The sequence below is a fragment of the Triturus cristatus genome, chromosome 4_2 (genome assembly GCF_964204655.1).
Source record: "Triturus cristatus chromosome 4_2, aTriCri1.1, whole genome shotgun sequence".
NCBI classification, from domain to species: domain Eukaryota; kingdom Metazoa; phylum Chordata; class Amphibia; order Caudata; family Salamandridae; genus Triturus; species Triturus cristatus.
In genome coordinates this window covers 732,757,783-732,767,960 of record NC_140586.1, presented here as the reverse complement: position 1 = coordinate 732,767,960, position 10,178 = coordinate 732,757,783, and positions in this window count along the sequence as shown.

Genomic DNA, 10,178 nt, shown 5'->3' with positions numbered 1-10,178 from the left:
TAACACTCAAATAGTGACATTTGGATGGTACTTTTAAATTAACACCCCATCCATTTGCCTAAATTAACACTATTCATACTAACAAAAAACACAACTGTCCTATTGGTGTATAGTTTACTCCCTTAGAGGCAATCCTCAACATACATCGAGTTATTAACAGTAGTAAAATCCAAAACAATGAATAAAAGTCCTAGACAATAATTTACTTTAAGTTATCAGTGATTAATACAAATACAGACATTTACCCTACCACCCTAATTGAAGGATGTTTTTTTCACTTTTCACAGGCATATTGGTGAAAAATCCAAAAATCATTCGAAGTTGAGGAAAACTTATCAAACAGTAAACTTCATTTTGAATTACAAAAAATACCTGCCTTATGCTTTGTACCTCCTGAAAGTGTAGACTAAGTACTGCACAGCAATTTCTGAATCAGAATATTTTGCACAAAATGAAGAGAAATTGACACCCCTACTTAATTATTTCAAAGATACATGGATTGGCGATCTAAGCAGGTCTGGTCACAGGAGGAAGCCAAGGTTTCCCATTGTATGGTGAAACTGTTAAACGACCTGCTTAGAGGGAGGTGCAAAGACTAACAATGCCATTGAGGGATGGCACAATTCCTTCAGTAGATCAATTGGCATACTTCACCCAAACCTATGTCATTTTTTGGAAATTTTGAAGAAGGTACAAAGTTTCCAAGGAATGAGACTTGCTCAGTCACTGTCCGATAGTCTGAACCCATGCATATAAAAAAAAAAAAGACTAAGGGGCTCATTATGATGGCGGTAGGACCGCCACTACTGGTCCTTCTGCCATAATACAGAAAATTTAAACTGCCAAATTAGGATGGCGGTGGGAATCACAATGGTTCCCCGGTAGACAAAGTTTGTCCGCCATGGTTCTGCAAGGTGGTCCTTTTCCGGCCACCTTGCGGAGCCCCGGAACCAGGACAACATTGCGGTGGTGCCGTGCAGGCACTGCCATAGGGATTACGGTATCCCTTTCCGCCTGTGTTTTTGGGGTGTATATCCTGCCACAAAAAGACAGGCGGAGACTGACTTGGGGGGGGGGGGGGGGGGGTGTGTGTGTGTGTGTGTGTGTGTGTGTGTGTGTGTGTGTGTGTGTGTGTGTGTGTGTGTGTGTGTGTGTGTGTGTGTGTGTGTGTGTGTGTGTGTGTGTGTGTGTGTGTGTGTGTGTGTGTGTGTGTGTGTGTGTGTGTGTGTGTGTGTGTGTGTGTGTGTGTGTGTGTGTGTGTGTGTGTTTTGCAGTGCACTGGCGGTACCCCCCCCCCCCTGCAGTTTTATGCATCAAGTGGCAGGCACTGCTTGGTGTCTGCCATGTGGTGCAGGGAAATGAGGTGCAAGCACCTTTGACATTGCGGACGGTGCTGCAGCCAGCAGCACCGCCCACAATGTTAAAGGCCCAGGATGCGCCCGCCACTATGGCGAGCACATCCTAATAGCAGTGGCGCGACCACCGCATGTCTGGTGGGCGGTCCCAAACACCGCTATGGAGGCGGGTGGACCCCGTCCACCTGCCATCATAATGAGCCCCTAAGTGTCTGAGAGACTATTGGGCCAAATTCAACAATTTTTGTCGATGGTGGCTTCAGAATACCTGGATAGTATTGCATACATATTACATTACTAATGAATGAATGAATGAATGAAGATGTTCTTATATAGCGCATGGCTACCCGGAGGCATCGCTAATATTTTCCTAAATTACTTGTTTTTTTAACCATTGTATACAATTCAATTAGCATTTTTTTTTACCAATTTAAAATAATTTTGGTGTTCCTACCGTGTTAGTTGTCTTCTTTCTTCAACTCTTGGTGACTTTTTCAAACAATGTGTCATCAAGAGTCAGTAGTACTCCAATTTATATAGTCATATTAACATCCTCAGAAAAAATAAAGTCCCGAAAAGCTTTGTTTTAAATGTAAAACCATCATCTACAACCCAATGATTACAAATGTATGCATTTTGAGTATAAAAAAACAGTTTTAAAAGGCAAAAATAGGAAAAAATATGTTTTTTTTCCAATAGCCAAAAAACATCCTTTCTCCAAAAATTAAATGATATCTCAAAAGCCAGTAGTAATATATAAATGTGGATGCAAGCAATACAAAAAAAGCAACATCCGTATCGGAAACTCTGTAAATAAAAACATAAACACAAAAATGAACACTTTACAAATAGAAATGTCCCACAAATAATGCTGTAATACTGGATTAACAACATCCATCTTCCTCCTGCAGCCACGTGCGACTCGTCCAGAGAATTCTCCAAGCAGTCTAAAAAACACATAGCCCAAAAAGTTAAAATATTGCTTTTGTTTCTAATAAGTGTTAAAAAGTTTTAAAATGTTATCTTTCAACTTTTCTAAACTTACTTTGGGAAAAGAAAACAACCGTTGCGACGTGAGCATGTAAACACAACCTGCATGGTAATGGAAAAGTGGTAAAAACACATAAAACATACAATGTATTTCTATCTACCATCTAACTACCTCCACCCTGTACTTTACACAAAACATAGCCATCTATATACTTATTAAAATAATAGGAATTCTTCATACCCAACCTCAGCTCTTCCTTGCTTTTGATCTTGACCACGATGCTCCACTGACTTTAGAAACAGAAGTACAACCGGGAGCATCAAACACAAAAGTGAAAACAAGAAGGGCAATATTTGCCATTGAAGTCAATGGAAAACTGTGGTGAAAAACATGTAAAATATTAAAAACAGGAGGACCCCTCCTTGCTACTTTGGTACTACCTATTGCTGTATATTTTGCATGCAACGTAATGTTTGTTTCTGGCTGAGGAGAGATCTTACTAGGCCTGGGCGGCAAATTCCGTTCCGCTTGCGTAATTTGCGTAATTTCGCGTTCCGCGGAGAACGCGAAATTGCTCGAAAATATGCTTTCCGCGATTTCGCAAAATTTTTGCTTGTTCGCGTTCTCAAAATGCATGTTCGCGAGATATTTCTCCTCGAGCACGCAAACAGTAATTGCGAACAGGAAAAAAGCATCGCGAACAAGCAATTCCGCGTGTTCGCGGAATTTCTGCTTGTTCGCGGAGATTTTTTACCTTTTCGCGGAGATTTGCGTAACGCAATTACTCAAATTCCGCCCACCCCTAGATCTTACCCCACGTTATGAATTGGAGGACAATGTTGAACCTTGCTAGATTAACCATGTTATCTGACTCTGGGGTAAGACTTTATACAAATTTCCTCCTGATAATAAATTTCAATGATGTCTCTGCACTGTGTGTTCTGTTTCCTTAAACCAAAAGGTTAAATAAAGTTGTTAAAAAAATGTTATACATTAGGAAAGAAATGTTGCCATTTATTTTTAAATTTTATGGTTAAAAGTTTGTCTTTTTACACCATTTATAAATAATATAATTATTGCATCTTTGTATTGATTTTGCATCTTTCCATATATTGTGTAAAAATGTAATTTTGATACATAGTATTTATTTAATTACTTTTTTTAAATAATGTATATTGGTATTTCATTAAAATAAATATTTGAGTTACTTCTACCTTTTTTAATTAAATAAAGTACCTTTAATTATTAATATTCAACTACTATAACTAATACCAGAGTATAAATAAACTTCCCCACCCAATACCCCCAAATAACATCCACAAATAGTTTTTATTTATAATATATTATTAATTACAATTTACATTTACAAAACTTAATTCTAAAATATAAAAAATACCCAAGTATTAATACACTTCCCTACCCAATACTCCTATATCCCCTGCATCCCGCCCCTAAATAGTAATGTTACAATTTTGTAAAATATAAAAAAATGTAATATTTTACAACCACTACAAATCTTAAATATTAATACTAAAGCATTGAAATGAATACACTTCTGCACCCAATACCCCTATATCCCTTGCATCCCATCCCAATATACTAATGTTACAATTTTACCAAATATTTTAAAATTATTAACAATGAATTCTTAAATAATAATACTAAAGCATTAGAGTTAAACCCTGAGTATTAATACACGTACCCACCCCATTCCCCTATATCCCTTGCATCTCAATTAAATAGTAATGTTATAATTTTATAAAATATTTTAAAATGTACATGATTAAATAACATTTACAATTTTTAAATATTAATTGTAAAGTATACAAATTAATACCAGAGTATTAATGCACTTCCCCGCCTAATACCCCTATATTCCTTGGAGCCCATCCCTAAATAGTAATATTACAATTTTATAAAATATTTTAAAATTTAAAATGATTAATTTACGACAATTACAATTCCTTACATATTAATAGTAAGTTATAAAAATTAATATCAGAGTATTAATGCACTTCCCCTAAAAGTTTTGTATTACAGTTGCTAAACTTTCTTTTCATAATTAACATTAACCTGAAAACACAAATGACAATAAAATAAAAAAGAAGAAAGTATTAAATGAATACCAGAGTAATAATACTTCCCCACCCAATGCCCCTATATCCATTACATCACGTCCCTAAAATATATTATCATTCAAAAAACAAAAAAATATATAAAATAATGACAAAATTAGTATTTGCCAGATATCTATAACATATACTTACATATTGATGCATGGTAAAAATATTTGTGGTAATGGATGCATGGTAAAAATATTTGTGGTAATGACATTTGTGGTAAAAAACAGAAGTAGTAATGACACTAGTGGTAAAAACGTGAGTAGGAATGACACTAGTGGTACACACATGCATGCTAAATGTTTAGATCCAAAAAATGCTGTGCAGTCGTGTGGTAACAACACTAGTGGTAAGTACATATTATTTGTTAAAACCTGCATAGTGAAGACTGAAGCGTGGTTAAGGCTTCTTTGTGAAGGTACATCGTGGTTTAGACTGCGTTGTAAATGCTGTTTTCCCTTTAATGGATCATAGTCAGTGCATGGTATCTAGCCGTTTTAATTGTGTTTCAAGGTATGGAATTCCTATAGCCCGGTGCCAGGACATATTGTTTGGGTCAAGGACTTGAACTTTTATTTATGGTTCATTAATACAAAGCCTTTATTTTTAGGGTGATTTCTTTAAGTAAATGTTCACAATGCACTACCGACAGTGGGTCCAGTATACAAATGTGCACATACGGTTGCAAAGTTTAACAATATGAGGCTATATATAATACCTCCCGGGTGCTCTCTGATGAGCTGCAAATATATGCAAAAGCTTGAAAGCAAGATTGGTGATTCTTAGCTTTAAAAATAAATTGGTCATAAAATGCAACTGGGAAAAAAATATTTGCTAAACTATATTGACATTTTTGGGTATCATTTCTTTGAAGCATCATATAGTAAAATGTGTTGAGGCATGCTAGTATTTCCCAAAAATATTGACAATGGAAAATTTGTGTAACCAGTTTCAACAAAATTACAGGAAACATGAAAATAATCAAGCATTGGCAAAGTTAATAGGTATGATATTGGTGGTCAGCCTTTTGGTTTTGTCAATGCATGGCTTGTTTTGACATGGCTTTTGTAAATCTTTGCTGTGGGAGCTGCCATGCCCTCGTCATAACAAACCTTGACAAAAGCATAAATACTGTTGGTCTAAAAAAAACACATATAGCCACATTAGTTCCTGTCACTGAACAAAACTACCTTGCAAAAGGACATTCTTTTTGTGAAAGAGCAGAATGCTGTCACTCAACTCAGTGAATCAAGCCGATAGATAGAGAGATATAGAATTTTAATAAAAACAAAAAGTCTTGGATAAAGCCAGACTTAAATAGAGGCCCAATTCATATAAAAAGTCACAAAAGTGCAACCTTCGTACATGTCCTGGCATTCATGCAGATTTATGTCTTTCATGAATTCAGAAGCATTTACAGAAGTAGGTCAGAAAATCGTACTCCTAAAAAACATTTGTGAACTACATTTTGGCATGAGCAAATATGCAGGTGTAGATTTGCTCATGCGAAAATCAGTTGAGCGGTAACAAGTTCACATTCCTACCAGCCACTTTTTCCCCCAGCCCTGGAAGAAGTTTTTGTCAGGAGTAAATCTCCAACCTTTCTATGTATGGGAAAAAAACATATTAGAGCTGATGAAAACCCCTAAAACATGCAAGTTAGTAGGTTTGCACTCAAAAGGGAATTCCAACCATGAGGAACTATTGCTTACCGCTACCTCCACCTTCAGTATGTAGATCTGCAGAAAGATGACAAATTAGGGGAACTGCTGGTATTCAAACCCGACTATAGTATGAGCTCTGGCATAATCAAAGAGCCTATTATCAGAACTCTTATATAATGAGATTGCTGCCATAATTGTTAGCCACACTACATGGCACCAAATGGACAAGTGGATTTTGTTACAGTACAAGTAGATTTATGAAGCAACCTGTCCCTTGGACAAATATGTATTTTATTAAATTCCACACACTGTAAACATATTTACACTATCTTGTTTTTAAAAGTACCATTGTTGCTCTTCACTTTGCTGACTGACTCGGCATGGTAGGGACAGTGGAAATGTTGATCTATACCCAGGGCCGCTGGAATTATGCAGCAAAGTAGGAACAAATTACGTGGCAAGGTTGACTAAATTATGTGGAAAGAAAAGGCAAATTATGCAGCATAAATCTCCACATTTTGTGATAGTATTACTAGATTATCTTGTCACTTTTACACCTTATAACAGTGTCTGAGAAAAGAGTTCACCTTAAGTGGTATAAATTTAACTCCCAAATACAACAATTAGCAACTGGAAGAGGACTAGTCGACCATTGCAAAAAGCCATCCGGTGCCCAGGAACCCGAGCTGTCATATTTTTCATAATTTTTGATTGGTAGTGGCCCAGTCTATACCAAACGCTTACTAAACCTCATGCAAGGTCTGAGAGACTCACCCAACACAGGTTAGTCAGAGCCAGCCCTCTGCAAGCAGGAATCGTTGAAGGCCCCAGGTAGACGCGGACCCTCTGGCAGCAGGCACAGGGAGTTGCAGGGAGGCTTCAGCAACACAGCAAAGTTGGAGGCCCACGTTACAGGAGATGCAAGGAGAACCTTAATTTTGCAGCAGCGTGATGCTTGAGGCCGAGGCTTCTTGGAGCTCGAAGATCTTCGGTCTGGAGAGTCAAACAGGGACGCAGTTTTATCAGCTCCACAAGGCATTGCTGTCTTCCCATTTGTACAGAAGACCAGTCAGGCCTCGAGAGAACTACCCAACCACCACCTGTGTTGTAGAACCTTCAAGAGACCGTGGGACAGCAGGATCCACAGCCCGGTCGTTGACGTTGAGGTGCCTGCGGCTGCAGGGAAGCGACTTCTTCACTCCAAGGGAGATTACTTTCAGCTGTCCTTGATGCACACAGAGTCCTTGTGACTCTGGAGGATGCACAGCCACTGATGTTGCAGGATCGTTACAGAGCACGGAGACGATGTTGCAGTAGGAGCCTTCATACCAGAAGCAGCCTTGTTTTGATTCTAGCACAACCGCAGAGTCCAGTGTCCAGGAACAGAAAAGTCTTTTATACCGAAAATGAGTCTTGCAGCGGGATCCTTCTTCAAACGAATCTCGGGTCCCACCCTCAGGGGAGCCCTTAAGTAACCCAGGAAGGGGGCTGGACATCTTCTGCTGTGACCCACCTATAAGGAGGGGCCAGGTACGTGACTTCTTCACTCCAAGGGAGATTACTTTCAGCTGTCCTTGATTCACAGAGTCCTTGTGACTCTGTAGGATGCACAGCCACTGATGTTGCAGGATAGTTACAGAGCACGGAGACGAAGTTGCAGTAGGAGCCTTCATACCAGAAGCAGCCTTGTTTTGATTCTAGCACAACAGCAGAGTCCAGTGTCCAGGAGCAGAAAAGTCTTTTATACCGAAAACGAGTCTTGAAGCGGAATCCTTCTTCAAACGAATCTCGGGTCCCACCCTCAGGGGAGCCCTTAAGTAACCCAGGAAGGGGGTTGGACATCTTCTGCTGTGACCCACCTATAAGGAGGGGCCAGGGATGCTACTCTGTTGGTCTGACCAGTCTTTTGCTTCTAGGGGCCTCTGCTTATCTTGCTTTCAAGATGGCAGAATCAAGCGGCCACCTGGCGGAGCTCTGGGCACCTTGATGGGGGAGGTGCTGGAAAGGGAGATGGTCACTCCCCTGTCCTTCGCTCCTGAGAGGGAGTCAAGGGCTCCTGAACTGGGGCAAACTGGTTTATGCAAGAATGACACTAAATGTGCCCTTCAAAACAGTCTGGTGGCGCTCCTATCCTAGCCAAGAGACACCTAATTCTAGAAAAATCTTTTCTTCTGCCTTCCCCGCCCAAGTTAGGCTCATCAGCAGGAGGGCAGAACAGTGTCTGGGGTCAGCAGCAGCACTGGCTTGCACGCAGACCCTGCAAGGCTACACAGGTAGACATGGAGAGGGGGGTCCTCTAAGGAGCCCCCCCAGTACATGGTATCATGTAACTAATACTGTAATCGGTGTAGTTGCATGCTTCCAACATGTTTGATACCAAACCAGGTTTGGTGAAGCCATTATGTAGTTGACATCTCGAGTTTGCCTGTGCCCACTACATACCTTAAAATGGCTTCCCGCCACTTACAAAGCCCACAGAATGGAGTCAGAGGTTTGTGGGGGTGTCTCTGCTCATGCATTGACACCCTCACACTTAGAACCATGCACTCTGCCCATGGGCAGAAGGCCTACTTTAGGGGTGACTTATATGTTTAAGTGCAGTGACCGGGATATAAGGTAAACCCTGTATCTGAAGTGAAAGGTGCATGCGCCATTTCACACAGGCTGAAATGGCAGACCTTCAGACACAGTTTGCTTGGGATCCCATGGGTGGCATAATACATGCTGTAGTCCATGGGAGACCCCTGGTGTACCAATGCCCTGGGTACCATAGTATGATATAATAGGGACTTACGGGAGTACACCAATATGCCAATTGTGGGGTGTACAAAGTACTTACCAGTCAATTTAGAGGCGAGAGCACCAACACTGGAGTTCCGGTTAGCCTGATTCCAGTGTACTAAAGTCTAAACACACTCACGCCAGGCAAAAAGTGGGGGTAATCATGTCAGAAAGACCCTACTTTCCTACAATCAGTAATTGGTCCAAGAGAGAGAAATGGGGTCGAAAATGTACTGGGAAACACTACTGTCTCTGGACAAGCCCAAAAGATACGATTAAGGGAACTGCGAGATTTTCAATGCATAGCAGCTTGCACCAATGTTGATTATTTATACTGCAAATCAACATAGGGAAATTTATGATCTACTGGAATTAGGGTATTTAGGGCACAGTTGGAACCTCACGGTCCCTTCTAAAATTCAGGAAATGAGTTCTGTGTGATTTTCTTAAATTTAGGCAGTTCAGCAAGACTGGACACATTTAAAATGGCATTAAGCCAGTCTATTTTACAATACCATAGTTGACAGCAGCAAAACATTGATCCTCCTATAACGGGGCTTCTCCTCTGTCCCTTCCATTGCTCCTTCTTGCACTTACTCCCTCTTCTTTTTCATTCTGGTCATCGCTTTGTTCCCCGCTTCTGGTGGCTCCCTGCCCTCTTCCTTTCATACTTTGCTGCATGACTTGTCATTTCAAAGTCATTAACACTAGTCCCCAACTTCCCAGCACTTCCCCATCTACTGATCTCCCTTCCTACGAGGAATCCACTCAGCCTACCACGGCTCCCTCCTCGGAGAGGTATCAATCACTATCTATCCCCAGACCTGCCACCCACACCTTATACGCTCTCCCTATTGAGGATAAGTTGACAGACCTCAAGAATGAGCTTCAACTGATGTAAGAACCTATTACACCTCTCCATAAAGATGGAGAAGCGTTGGAACCTCTTCATATCCTCCAAGACCAATCAACCTTCCCATCCCACTACGGCTAAACACCACCTGAGAAAAAATTACTCCATAGAAAGCACAGTAAATCTACACTGGAAATCAAGGCCTCGTCTTAATCACCACTCCAGACCCCATAAGATCATTGACCAACTGTCGGATCCTGATATTTACTCTCTTCTACTAGCTTACAATGCCTCACATAGCAATTCTGCAGTTGCACCATTCAATATGTAAACTATTCCCTCCAACCCGTTTAGAGAAGCCAGTGTGTTGCGTTTGCATTCAAATGTTATGTCCCCTCTCCCCACCTGTACCCT